The sequence below is a fragment of the Syzygium oleosum genome, unplaced genomic scaffold (genome assembly GCF_021117445.2).
Source record: "Syzygium oleosum isolate NSW1041296 unplaced genomic scaffold, Sole_v2.1 Sole_v2.43, whole genome shotgun sequence".
Classification (NCBI taxonomy): domain Eukaryota; kingdom Viridiplantae; phylum Streptophyta; class Magnoliopsida; order Myrtales; family Myrtaceae; genus Syzygium; species Syzygium oleosum.
In genome coordinates this window covers 1913442-1928618 of record NW_026607527.1, presented here as the reverse complement: position 1 = coordinate 1928618, position 15177 = coordinate 1913442, and the positions used below count along the sequence as shown (strand labels likewise).

The following is a 15177-nucleotide window of genomic DNA, read 5'->3' as shown; positions in this document are numbered from 1 at the left end:
CTCGATTCGGGATCAATAACGTAACCAAGTCCCCGTACTCAGAATCTCTGGTTCGTAGAATCGTGGTATTTCTCCCGTACGTCGATTAGGTTTCTAGTCTACCTAATAATAATGACTAGTGGCAACTCCAAAATCACAAACTTAGATTAAATAGGAAATTACCTTCCGCTGTCATGTGAGGTATGGTCTGGGAGAGACCCTTACACGGAAATACCTTCTTAGCACGCAAATCCCGATAGCCCAAAAAAAAAAGCGCGGTGCGACAGGCTTGGCGACTCCGTTGGGGAGTTATCTTTTCTAAGTGGACTTAGGCCTAGATAGAGCGATATGCTTGTGTTTTGTGCTTGCAAGGATCCCAGGTACATCCCGCTAACAATAGTGTTAAATGGTTTTGCAGACGGGTGATATAAGGGGTGTAGTCTTTGCTAACCTTTGTTTTGCAAGATGGTGTTGAGATTGAATGTGGTTTGAATGAATTTTAGAAGTGCTGTTTGGTTATTAATTGCTATGCATGTCTTTAAATTGCTTTAGCACACACCACTCGTGGCCTAACCCCGGCTACATTTAGGATTACCCTTAGGAGGTATGTGTTTAGACGAAACTATGAGCCGATTGCTCATGGGATCATTTAAATGCAATGCCGATCACTCAGGTGGAATAATATTTCATTACTTTGGGCCGATTGCCTATTGGAATGTATTCCCTTGTCCATTAAGGTGATGACCTTGAACCTTTAGCATATCCTACCCTTTTAGGCGTCAAAACTTCACTGGTTGCATTCGCTTGTCTTTGTGGTTGGTATACCTAAAACCAAACAAAAATGTCATGGTAAGCAAGTATCGTTCCATTCCATTCTTTTACAATTATGCATGTTAGTTGGTGCATTTTCAAAAAATGCCTAAATGATTTTCCATGTAATTCAAGTGCTTATTTGTTCATTTTAATGTATTGAAAGTTGTAAACCATAGTTTAGGACTTTATGGTCTAAATGGAGTATGACGTAATGGGCATTTACATCACACATTAAATTTGTTCATAATCTCAACTATATGCTCTTTTAAGGTTTAAACGGACTCAAAATGACATTTGCATTACTTTCAAGGCATGCAAGTGTACTTTACTTCCGTTTTACCTCAAAAGGACATATGATTGAAATGGAGGCATTAAAATTGATTCGTAATCCATGGTGATTATTAACAAATCTTTTTGCATGATTAGGCTCAATGGGAAAACTAGACATCTAAGTAATTCCCATTCCTCGGAAGGAACTTGTTGCTTGGTGGAAAGGCATGTCCAAAGACAACCAAACTTATGTCCAAGAAAGGCTTAGATACCTTCTCAAGCTCATGCATGTAGAACATCAAGTCAGCTTAGTCCAGGCTTTAGCGCATTTTTGGGAGGTTTCCACCGTCACATTCCAACTTGGAGAGCATGAATTGGTACCAACATTAGAAGAATATCAAGCCGCCATTGGAATTAATTCTAAACCTAGGGTCATAGAGCCACCCGTTGGACTTAATCCTGTGAGCCTTTTAGCCGAATTTCTTAAACTCAAAACTTCCGAAATCGAAAAGTTAATCAAATCAAACACGGGTAAATTTCCATTATCCTTCCTAGTAGACAACTTTTCAAAACTTCCTAGGGAAATGGGAAACACTTCAGCCCAGGTATTCATTCTAGCTTTCTTCGGCTTTATTCTATTCCCCGTGTCCAGAATGGGATTAGACCCTTTAGTAGCTGTGATCGCAAGACAAGCATGTCTTAAGTGGGACTTCTTTAATATGCTTCTTGCCCAATGTCGCGCCGTGCTTTTTGGGGCTTTCGGGATTTGCGCGCTAAGGAGGTATTTCTGTGTAAGGGTCTCTCCCAGACCATACCTAACGTGACAGTGGAAGGTAATTTCCTATTTAATCTAGGTTTGTGATTTTGGAGTCGCCACTAGTCATTATTGGTAGGTAGACTAGAAACCTAATCGAGGTACGGGAGAAATACCACGATTCTACGAATAAGAGATTCTGAGTACGGGGACTTGGTTACGTTATTGATCTCGAATTGAGATCCCTAACACCCTTTCGACACCTAAGAACGATACGATGTCTAACGTGTCATGCGAATTTCCGAGGCTTACCCACTAATTCTATCCATTCCAATCGCAAGAAAAACCAAACAAGTATTAATTGTACAATCAATGTCAATCAGATCAATCAATCCTAAATGGTCTCTAAAAATGAAAATAAATCAAAACATCAAAACTCTAATGAAGCTTTAGAAGCTTATTCATTTCATGATTCACATTTTTTACGGTTTTAGGGTTTTTTAGGGGTTATAACCCCTGAATTTGGGATTTTCTAAAAATTCAAATCTCACTTTTTACGGTTGGACACGGTGTTTTTGGACCATTCTGTGAATTTTAAAATTTTTGAAATTTTTTTTTTCGGAAATTTCATTAACCAAGAATTGATTTTTATGATTTTCTGAAAGTTTTTATGAATTTTCCAATTTTTTAATTTTTTATTGATTTTCTAAATTTTTTACATTTTTTATTTGTATTTTCTGAATTTTTATGACTTTTCTGAAAATTTTTGAATTTTTATGAATATTCTAATGTTCTGTGAATTTTCTATTTTTTTGGAAATTTTTTAATTTCTAAAATTTATATATTTTTTATGATTTTTTTTATATTTTTTTATATTTTTCGATTTTTTTTATGTTTTTATGGATTTTTATGAATTTTTTATATTTTTTTATTATTTTTTAAAATTCCCGCCGGAGTGGTGAATCGGACCGGCCCGGTTCGGCCTGACCGAACTGGGCATCACCAGCGCCGGTCGCCGGTCATCTTCTCCGACGGGCACGATGCCAAAACGGCGTCGTTTAACGCTTTCTTCATAGGGTCATTTTCACAAACACTAAATGGGTATGGTTCAGTGTTATACGTTCTCGAGACCGTCGATTTGTGAACGTCTCTGGCGACCTTCCGGCGAATGTTTTTCCATTCCGATTGCACCATTGTTATGTCTATGTGTTCTATTCTCAATTTAGACTACTCGGAACACCGGCGGACGTTCGTCGGCCGGCGAAAAAATCAATCAAAAAACCTAATTCGCAACTGTTTTTGGTAAATTTTTCCAAAATGCAAATCCTAATTCTAACCGCCCTAGCCGTCTAGATCGACCAAAAAAACGATTCAAAACATCAAACAGAGATTAAGGGAGGCTAACTTGAGTGGTTTAGGGCCACGGCGGCACTCCGACAAGGTTCTTCGAGCTCCGGTGAGGTGGTCAAATACATGGCCGACTCGGTTTTAATGCATTTTTTATCATTCAAAGTGCAAACAAACAATGAAATAAGGTCAGAACATGTTTTGAGTATTGACAAACTCAGACTCGTGAAAGAAAATGCTCGATTAGCAAGATTGAACTCAAGTTCACCACTTCTCAAATCTGGGAAAACCGTGACTGGGAAGGGACTTTACCTTCTTCGTTTGATGATCAAAAGACGTTTCCAAGACAATTCCCAATCACGAAGCTCTTCCTGGACACTTCATGTAACAGCCCGAATTTCGATGTGATTCCGGGATCAATAAAATTGACATTATTTCGCATTTCATTTTAGTAAGTCTCGCCCAGAGCTGATCACTCTCGGGATACTAACTAATGGGGTATGGCTAATTGGGAAAACGGTACGTGGACCAGGGACCCGATCGTGAATCGGGCACCGATCACGAGAATGGACGAAGGAATATTTTGTGTCGACGTGGGCCGATCTCAGGAAAAGTGATGGACTTGGTTTGGCCAAGGCCAATGATGTACAATCGGATCGCAGGTGATTCTAGACGACCGAAAGTGCGCGTGGCCAACCAGTCCTGAACTGGAACCGAACGATCGCGACCTCTGGGACTAGTGATAATTTCTCATTTTCTCAATGATCGGGACCGTCATGACTCGGATAACCCTAGGTCGATACGCGTAACCCCTAAACAGCCGCCCGTTAGTGAGAGACCCTGAAATTGGAAATTTAGCGAGTTTTGGTCACGAAATTGGACCTGGACTTCGGTGTCGATTTTCGAGGTCGCGTACGACTGGTTTTGCAGGACTGACGTCATTTTAGGATGACCACGCATATTTGGAGTAGTTTCGGTCGAAAAATGGAATTTCGGCCCGGAAGTGAAAAAATTACGATTTTGCCCCTCTAGACCCCGACATCGATTTCTGAGGGCGTAAGTGACTATTTTGCGTGGCCGACACCATTTTTGAGTGGCCACGCACATTTGAAGTTGGTACGGGCGAAAAATGAAATTTCAACCCGGGATCGGAAAAATGACCATTTTGCCCCTAGGCCATTTTTGGTTCCGAATTTTGGGAGAAATTAAGAGGCTTAATTAATTTTGGATTTATCTCAATTATTGGACCTAAAGACCATTTTACCCTTGCATTATTGGATTGGATTAAGTAAGAGCCATTAGATTAGGGGTAAAATGGGAAAATGCGTAGGATTGCGACAAGTGTCCCCCTTAGGCCCCCTATATTTGACCGGTTTGACCTTCCTCTCCCTCTCCTCTCCCAACCGACTCTCTCCCTTTGTCGGCCAAAGACGCCGGAGCAAGCCACCGTCGCCGGAACCGCCGTTCGCCGGAGCTGCTGATTGCCGGCGCCGCCTAGCCTCACCACCATCCCGTCCCACCTTTTTCTGCCTCTCCCATCCACGTTCGGCGTGAGGATCACCGCCGGACCGCCGTCCGCCGAGCTCGCCGGGAAGCCGCGCCGTGCATCGTCCACGCCGACCGACCACCACCGTCACCCTCACCGAACCACTTTCCCTCCGCCGACTCACCATCCCCTTCGCCCGAGCCGTCTTGGATCGCCGCCATACGGTTCGGCCAAAGGACGCCGTCCGTACCGCCGGCCGCCGTGAGCCGTCGCCGTCGCCGCCGTGGGAACGCCACCGCCGGTTCCACCGTTCACCGGTGATCGGCCGCCGTTCCTCGTCGTCGTGAAGTTGGATTAAGTGAGTGTACCTCCTAAACCTAGATTAGGACTGATAGTGCATTTTCTGGACTGGTTTGGGTATTATTAGTGAATACTAGAAGAAATTAGTGAACCGAATGGCGGGAATTTGCACTGGCATAATATTGGTGAATTAATGTGATTTAATTGAGGATGATTATTGGCCTCGAAGTGGCTGTGATAGTGACTGTCCATTAGCAGTTTATTGGACTGGCATGGGTTAATTGAGGATTAGATGACTGAATTGTCAGGTATGCCCGGGTTGATTGATTTATCGATGGTTGTGCTCAATTATAGTAAATCTGGAAATACCCTGTCACGTGTTCATGCGACCAAATTGTGTGGAGTGTGATTGGTTATTTGATGACCTAAATTAAGTGCCGATTGGTGAATTGTGAATTGGGCCGCACGGTATTAATTGGCCAAGTGAGCAAATTGTTGTGGCATAAATTTGACTGGTTGCCTAAAGTATGTTTGATGCTCATGGTGCATTGTGCTGCATTTCATGGCCACGCATTGTGTACGCCAAAAATGAGGCGTGTGATGAAATTGTGTGAGAATGCGTGTCTGCCATGAGCATGTGATCACCTAATTATACCCTGATGCGTTTTACGCGGGGTTTAGATAAAAATTGGCAGTGTGCCGTGTGATCACTTATTGGCCTTCGGGTCGTGCCGTCCTCATGCACTTTGTAGCAGGACGATGCCCAGTATATCTGGAAGACGACCAACCTCATGCACTTTGTAGCAGGCTCTGGTTCGTAAGGAGATCGGTGTTGCGCCTCATGCACTTTGTAGCAGGCTAGAGACACCGGGCCTGGGGTGTTTTTACGCTGGCCGTGGAGTGTTGTGAGCCTTCGGGCCGTGGCCTTCGGGTTGGTTTCTAACTAAAAATGAGCTGTATGCCAGTGTGCAGTGTGAGCCAATATGAAACATGGCATGATGATGACATTTACATGCATAAGAGTGCATGGGCTAGTGCGCGAGTGTACGAAACTCGGTGATTGGCATGCGAATCAAACATTAATGAGTATGATCATGCGTATGGCGTACGTGTGACTGGTGTGCTCGCGTATGTGCCGTGAGTGTTATAATGAAATGCCTAACCTGCAGGGTCAGTTGTGCGTTCGATCTGGGCCTGAGGGCCTAGGTTAATTGATTTGCATTTGTTATGTGTTGTTTTGCCTATTTGTCTGTCAGGAGAATGCATGTTAGCCTAGCCTAGGTTTAGGGGTTGTACTCACTGAGATTGGTCTCACGGTTGTACTAACCCAACTTTTCAGACCCCCAGCCCTGAGCATGCCGAGGCAGCCACCTCTTTTTGGGATCCCGATGCAGATCCATAGGACTTCAAGAGTATACCCAGCTGGCAATGGGGAAGAGTATGTGAGATATCATTCCGTAGTTTATGTGAATGTGGGTGAGTACTTTTACCAAGCGCAAGAATATGTGGCCTAGTGCCTGAAAGACGCCGACGGAATCATCGGGAGACCTCTCAGGACTTTTGACGTTCCGGTAGATATAGACAGGGTGATGATACCCTAGATGGTCGATGGCGAGATAGTGGACCCTGCAGCCGCAGACGAGCCTGTAGCCATGGACCAAGAGCTAGGAGTATGGTATGAGGACCTCGAGGCTATGGATGAGGAGGTCGAGCCAGAGCAGGTGCCGAAGCCTATGGATCAAGATCCGAATGAGGATGGAGAGGTTGCTGAGTTAGGATTAGATGAAGAGATGGTGTCTGATGAAGAGTTAGGTCTATACTTGGATCCGGAGCTAGAAATGGACTCGGAGGATGAGCAAGCAGCAGCCCAGGCCACAGAATCGGAGGAGTCCGAATCGAGCGAGAGATCTTCAGAGGAGCCTACAGAGTCCTCAGACCTGGATTGGGAGCCTTAGGATAGGCTGGAGGCTTAGCAGGGGAGGCCGTCTCTTTTTGTCTGTGGACTCCCTTTTTGACATAGTTGACCCCTAGCCACCTACCCTTTTTGTCCTAGTGGCTATTAACTGCTTGTACTGTTCGTTTTTGTTGTATAAATGGGATATGTAAAAAGGTTTTCTATAATGTTATAAAGTGTACATATTTTCAGTGGTTGTTTGATTGTAGCCGTGCTATCCATTCTATCCATTGTGTCGTATTATTTATATTGTTAGGGTTTGTTTATTACTTCCGCTTGTGCTTGTTCTCTTCTTGGGCGTTGGATCGGCGACGCTTCCTGGGATGTCGCACCATAATCGACCAAGGTAGGGATGTTGCGTACTGTGGGGTTCGGGGCGTGACACTTCAGCTTCAAGATGATCACTCTAGATTCGCCGGAGACCGTCTGGACACACCAGCCGAGCTCGATTTTCAGGCTCAGTCGACTAGCCTTAGGCCAACTGTTCCAGGTGAGGAGGCTCACCACCTTGGCCGATTCGCCGACGCTTTTCTGGTCGGAAAAGCGCCGATCACTCGGTCTGGGAAGCCTCAACTCCCTCTCTCTCTAGAAATACTCTCTTTCGCGTCTCTGGTTCTCTCTCTCCCTCTTCGGCAATTAGTCGAACATCTCTCTTTCTCTTCTTCCGCTTTTTTCAATTTTTTGTTAATAAAAAATCCCGCTCAAAAATCGGTTAGAACCGATTTCCGATCGGTTAGATCCGTTCATTGGTGCCAGCTGGAGATTTTCCAGCTGGCCCAATTGATTGTCACGTGCCAAATTGGCCAAAAAGGATCAGCAAAGTCTCGGGCACAAACTGGGTTTTGCTACGTTATGGTGAATCGGGCGAAGAAGACGGGTCATCGGGTCGGGTCGGGTTGACCCGGTCGACCCAGCAGACCCTGTTCTGATTAAAAACTCAAATTGAGCTCAATTTCGACTGATTTTTTCAAATTGAATTCCCTATCTTATTCCGAACCCAAATATATAATTTTCCCCAATTTTTGTTATAATTGTGTCCAAGATTTTCATATTTTTGTATTCGGGTTAATAGGTTTTTATTAAATTTGATGTCCTAATGACCTGATTAGGCAAAATTGATGCCAAAATTGAATTACCCACATCTGATTAACACTAGAAATGATAGCCTCATGGTTTGACAATTTCATATTGGGCACGATTCCCAATTTGGGTTCAAAATTCTTATTTTTCAACTAAATTTTGGGGATTTTTTATTTTTAAGTCAAATTGTGCAATTGGACCGACCATTATGTAATTCAAGGTCCTAGAATCATTTGTTGTGAAGATACTATGACTTAAAAATGACTAGAAAAAATTTAATTGCATTTTTTGTTCAATTCGGGTTTAATTTTGCCCAATTTTGGGAAAAATATATACCCGATTGAGATTTTCAAAATTTGATGATGTATTCATGAAATTGGATTTAAAATAAGACTAATGACTATTTTTATGGAATTTTATGATTCCATTTGCTATTTTTCTTGATTTTCTTACTTATTTTGGCTAAAAGAAATTAAGGAAAATGCTAAAAAAAATATTTTTTTTTGTTTAGAAATAGGTTTCTAGGCTTGGCCAAGATTCCTAGTCCTAATTTTGAGATTTTTGAAAATATGAAAAAAAAATGAGTTAAAAATCAGGTGCCAACAGCTGCCCCTCTTTGAGATTGAGCTCGTTGGAGGTTGATCTCAAAGACAAGGTGACACCTGAGTTTTCAGTCGACTCAAGATAAGATGGAAATTTCACAACAACTGATTAGGGATCTTGCTTTTGAAATTCGTGATCTAATCCAAAGGTTCTCCTTTCAGAACATATTTTGAAAGGTTCTTAATGATTGAGGGAGAGAAACTTACCTGTTTGTGAGCGTCTCTTTGTTGCTTATCCAAGGGCATGAATTGGTGGTGGTGATGATTAAGATGGTTATTCTGATTTCGTGGTTTAAGGACGAATCCACAAACCATGAACACCTGAGGCTCCTCGCTTGAGGATTTGGAAATTTGCCTAGTGGTTCCTCACCAGTAGGACTTTGAATTTGCCTAGGGGCTCCTCGCCTGTAGGACTTTGGATTTGCCTAGTGGTTCCTCACTAGTAGGACTTTGAATTTGCCTAGGGGCTTATCGCCTGTAGGACTTGAATTTGCCTAGGGGCTCCTCGCGTGTAGGACTTTGAATTTGCCTAGTGGTTCCTCACCAGTAGGATTTAGAATTTGCCTAGGGGCTCCTCGCATTTAGGACTTTGAGTTTGCCTAGTGGTTCTTGCCCAGTAGGACTTGAATTTGCCTAGAGGCTCCTCGCCTGTAGGACTTTGGATTTGCCTAGTGGTTCCTCACCAGTAGGACTTTGAATTTGCCTAAGGGCTCCTCGCCTGTAGGACTTGAATTTGCCTAGTGGTTCCTCACCAGTAGAACTTGAATTTGCCTAGGGGCTCCTCGCTTGTAGGACTTGCATTTGCCTAGTGGTTCCTCACTAGTAGGACTTGAATTTGCCTAGGAGCTCCTTGCCTGTAGGACTTTGAATTTGCCTAGGGGCTCCTCGCCTATAGGACTTTAATTTGCCTAATGACTCCTCACCAGTAGGACTTGAATTTGCCTAGGGGCTCCTCATCTGTAGGACTTTGAATTTGCCTAGGGGCTCCTCGCCTGTAGGACTTTGAATTTGCCTAGTGGCTCCTCGCCTGTAGGACTTTGAATTTGCCTAGTGGTTCCTCACCAGTAGAACTTTGAATTTGCCTAGGGGCTCCTCGCCTGTAGGACTTTGGATTTGCCTAGTGGTTCCTCACCAGTAGGACTTTGAATTTGCCTAGGGGCTCCTCGCCTGTAGGACTTGAATTTGCCTAGTGGTTCCTCACTTGTAGGACTTTGAATTTACCTAGGGGCTCATCGCCGTAGGACTTGAATTTGCCTAGGGGTTCCTCACCTGTAGGACTTTGGGAAGACTTCAAATAATGAATGCCTTGATCATGAGTTATGTGATTTTGAGGTTTCACTAACCTTTATATGGTTTTTTAGTTGACCAAAAACTATTTTGAAAAGTGGTTTTGAAATTAATCAAAACTATTCTCGCGTGGTTTTTTTTTTTAGCTTACCACAAATTGTTTGAAAACTTGATTTTAAGTTGTCCAAAAACTTTTGAGACCTGGTCTGGAAACATGCATTCTTTGCATTGAGGCACTTCAGACAATCAAATTTCCTTTTCGAGAAATTATTTGAACAAAATGCTTGCAATTTTTCAAGAAATGCTTGAAATGATCGTTTGGAAAACCTTCATTAGAAAGGATTTATTTCAATCTATGAACTTGGTCTTTTCTTTATTTGATTGAAAGGAGACTAGTCTGATATCCCTCAATTTTATCTTTCTTAATCAATCCTTAGGTGTTCGGAGATGTTTGCAATGTATACAATCCAATTGATCTGATAAGGTCTTTCAAAAGGTTGTAATGTTAGCTTGGTCAATGGCTATTCAAAGGATAAGCATTTTGAGGCCAAGAAACAAAGATTTCATCATATCTGAGTTCGGGTCTACAAGTTAAGAACCTCGAGGACAAGACAAGATATTATTGCATACACTTCTTTGAGTGATGACTTCTTGTCATAAAGTCATGTTTCTACTCTCAACATCCTAATCTGAAGAGTCTTTAGGGAGAGGTTGTATTGTTGGTATTGGGTAGGCTCAAAAGGCTCATTTGTTTGAATTCAAGATTTTTATAAAATTGGTGATCTTCTTGGCATCACCACCTTTTTCTTTTATGCTTACTAGGGATTTTTTTATGAACATCAGAGTCCCCTAAACATTCATTACCATCTTTTTTCTTTTGCTCATTTTCTCTTGTTGCGATCTATGATCTCTCATGATCTTGACTTTGCTTTGTCATTTCGATCTTTCTTTTGAACTCTCTTTTCTTCCTCATTTTCCTTGGGCATTTGGCCTTGCTTTTACCAGACACACTGCTTTTTCATGCCCCAGACTCCTTTGCCTTTGATCTTTTTGAATTCTAAGGACTCTATGTCATGCCCCTTTGTTTCTTATCTATTAGAGTGGATCATATGCTCATGCTCCAGTGTGAAGAGATGATCACCAATTTAGGGTTCTGAAATGAATATTCAGGCTTAATTGGGCTTTGCAAAAGGTAATGTGTTTGGGTATAAGAAATGAAGTGCTCTTCTTCCTCTTGGGATGTCTTGGGCTTCCATATGACTTCATTTGAAGTTATCACAAAAGGATTGATGCAAGAGTATGCAATAGAATCTTTCTTGATCATATTCTCCAAAACTCTCAATCACAAACCTCCTGATTTGCCCCAAATGTGGGGTGGTTCTTAACAGGGTTGTTTTGGAAAAACTTCTCCACTGTTTCGGCTCAAATTTGGTTTGCAAGAGATAAGCATGTGTTTGGGATAGTGAAATGACTACCTTTCATCATTTCAATCCATGTAATCATTGCGAATATCCCATATTCCCTTCGAATGAGTTTTTCTCACTCACCTCTACATTTTGACTTTGAGTGTATAGGGGACGTGTTTGAATATGGCTTACATTTCATCATTTGAAGGTCTTTCCATTCGATTTGATCCAAACTTTTTCTATGAAATTTTTCAAAACTTTTTATCAAATTATCCCTTTTAGGGAATTTTGATGCTTAGTGCATTTTCAAAGACAGCGTGTTTCAAAACTTTTGATTCGAAACATTTCTGAGCTATTTTCCTTTTCAAAACAATCTGTTTTGTTTTGTTCAATTTAGTGTCATTCCGCTTGGGGAAAAAGAAGTTCATTTTTCTTAAAAAAGGCAACCTCTTCGACACATGCACTTACGATTTAGGGACACCTATCTGATTAACCTGCCAAGATCTCTCTTGTTTGCATGTTTTTCTTTGATTCCACTAGGGGTTTTTTGTTGTTGCTCACTTTTCTTTGTTTCCCTGGGGATGATAAAAAGGAAAGCACATTAGAGGACACAAATAGAAAATAGAATTGGAAGTGATACTTCCCTCTATTATTTGATAACTCCATTGGGGATTCTGAAATCATCAACTGGTTTAAATTCTTTTTGCTTTCTTCTGCAAAACAGATAAACATGTTCATGAAATGCATGGTATGCATGATATGCACATGTTCTAAAGTAACCCGAATCTTTTCTTGAATGTTCGTCTTCATTTCATGGGTAGAAAATCTTGACAGCATCTGCATTTATAGAATAGGCCAATCCCGTTCCTACCATATCTACAAAAATCAATGCTCCTCCAGGAAGAACTTTCTTGACGATGTATGGACCCTCATAATTCGGAGTGAATTTGCGACGAGGATCTGAATTGTTGAAGATGAATTTCTTTACTACTAAATCCTCTGTTTTGAAATTCTTCGGTTTCACTTTTCGATTAAAGGATTTAGCCACTCTTCTCTGATAGGCTTGCCCATGGCATATAGCTCTTAATCTCTTTTCATCGATCATGTTGAGTTGTTCATATCTTTGTTGAATCCACTCAGCTTCTGAAAGCTTCAATTGGGATAATATCCTTAATGAAGAAATTTCTACTTCAACAGGTAGCACTGCTTCCATTCCGTAAACCAATGAAAATGGGGTTGCTCCAGTTAATGTTCGAATTGAAGTTCGGCATGCCATCAGAGCATACGGTAACCTTTCGTGCCAATCACGATAATTTTTAGCTGTTTTGGCCAGTATCTTCTTGATATTCTTATTTGGTGCTTCAACTACTCCATTCATTTGTAGACGATATGGAGATGAGTTCAGATGTCGGATGTGGAAATGTTCGAGTAAATCATCTACAATCTTGTTGTTTAAATTTGAGCCATTATCCGTAATTATTGCTTCTGGAACTCCATACCTAGCAATGATGTGCCACCTGATGAATCTTGCAACATTCTTGGCAGTAACATTCATGTAGAAGTTTGCTTCAATCCATTTAGTGAAATAGTCAATAGTGACCAGGATAAACCGGTGCCCATTTGAGGCCTTAGGATTGATTGGACCAATCATATCAATGCCCCACATTGAAAATGGCCATGGCTCGGACATTTGATGCAGCTCATTTGGCGGTGCATTGATTTTGTCTCCATAAACTTGACATTGATGGCAACATCTCACATGTTGGATGCAATCTGATTCCATTGTCATCCAATAGTATGCCAACCTCATAATTTTTCGGGTTAGAAGATGTCCATTCATGTACGGTCCACATTCACCCTCATGAATTTCTTTCATGATCTGTTCAGCTTCCGTGGCATCCACACATCTTAGTAGGGTTGAATCAAATGATTTCTTGTAGAGGATTTGACCACTGAGGAAGAATTTGTTGGCTATCTTTCTTATAAACTTCCTGTCACCTGGTTGGCTTTCTTCAGGAAATTCTCCTGATTGAAGATATCTTTTGATGTCATGATACCATGGTTCATTGTTGAACTCTGCTTGAACCATCATGCAATGAGCTGGTTGTTCGAGAATATTGATTCTCAATGGTTTTATATCCATACCATCTTCAGGTGGTAGTAAGGATGACTAGTGGTGTCAATGGGTCGGGTCGGGTCGGGTCAGGCTTTCTTGATACCCGGCCCGACCCGAAACCTACAGGGTCGTGCTTGACCCGTCCAGACCGACCAGAGACCCTATTCACCGTACACACCCAAGAAAGTGTCGGGTCAGGTCGGGCCAGGCCGGGTTTAATTTATTCTTAGACAATTTTGAGGTCAGCAGCAAGTACACCCTCTTCGGAGATGGCGAAGTGCCATCGATGAGGATGATATCAAAGTCATCCCGGTGGACACGTTCTTTCTCCGCACACCTCCATCTCTAACGTCTCCTCCGCCTCCACCAGCGGCGAAATCTCCAGCTCAGCCGCCTACGCCACCGCCACTGCCTCCTCCGCCGGTGAGGTGCACATACGAGGCCGTCGCTCCCGGAGGCTTGACAGGTATGGCAAGTGATGGAGCTAAATTTGCTAAAGTTGGAAAGTCACAACCACTGCCGCCTCCCCCGCGGTCACCGCCCACGCCGCTGACGGAGTACAAGTACGCGAAGATCGAGCAGAGGAAGAGCAGCGTAGCGAAGGATATAAAGACGGTTTTGGCTTCGGTGCTATACAACCAGAGAAAGAGAAAGAAGAAGCAGAGGACCAGAACGCTACACAACGACGCTGCTCGCCAACTGACGCCCGAGACGACCTCCCATTCCGCCGTACAAACGCCTCTACCTCCGCCGCCTCCTCCTCCGGCGTCCGTCTACCACAGCCTGTTCCAAAAGAGCAGCAAAAGCAAGAGAATCCACTCGGTAACCTCGGCCCCGCAGCGACCGGAGCCTCGGTGGAGGAGTCCCCTCGCGGCGGCCCTGAAGCCCCCATTGCCCGTGAAGCCAGCCGTCCATTAGCCCAGCAGCCACGCGCGGTCGCCGTTTCGGGTGCCGGAGCTCAGGTTCACGGCTAGCGGGGACTTCGTCCAGTCACGCAGCGCCCGCAGCTCCCGGTGCAGCTCGCCAGAGCTGCCGGAGCTGGGGGACGCAAACGTCCCATCATCGTCGGGCCACGAGGCGACGGCGGCGACGGACGGCCGAGATTGGAGCGGCGTGGTGAAGGGGCGCTTGGTAGGCCGCGATTGCTAGCGCCGTCGTGGCTTCTCTGAGCTTCGAAGCCATGGCGCCTCTTTGCTCAGGCGATTAAGAACAGTCGTTTTGTTGGCTTAGATCTAGGGTTTCATCGTGAGAGAGGAGAGAGAAGGGAAAAGAGAGAGATTTGTGGGTGGGTCTAAGGTGTCAATGGGTCGGGCCTGACCCTACCCCAATGCTAATAATACCTACATCTAAAGTCCTATCAGAAGAAGACTAAGGCCCAATCGCAAAATACTCCAAAATTTAGGGTCGGGCCGAGTCAGTGTGGGCTGGGCCGGCGCCGGCTTTTTTGACACCCCTAAGAATGACAAAATTGCAAGAGCATCTACAAAATGATTATGAGCTCTTGGGAGATAATTGGATGTTACTTTTTCGAAGTTTTCTATCATCTCTTCTAAGTATCTGTGATAAGGAATTAGCTTGGCATCTCGAGTTTGTCATTCACCAGCTGTTTGCAATATGATGAGCATAGAATCTCCATATACTTGCAACCTTTTTACCTTCATTGAAAGGGCTAATTGTAAGCCGAGAATGCATACTTCGTATTCAGCGACGTTATTGGTGCATGGAAATATCAATTTTGCAGATACCGGATAGTGTTGGCGTTCTGGGGATATCAGTACTACCC

The 15177-nt window shown here is 43.2% G+C and overlaps 1 pseudogene; it reads left to right on the top strand.

Annotated features, from left to right (window-relative positions):
• Positions 1 to 13588: 13588 nt before the first annotated feature.
• Positions 13589 to 14713, top strand: LOC130136218 (formin-like protein 13; annotated as a pseudogene).
• The last annotated feature ends 464 nt before the right edge of the window (positions 14714 to 15177 follow it).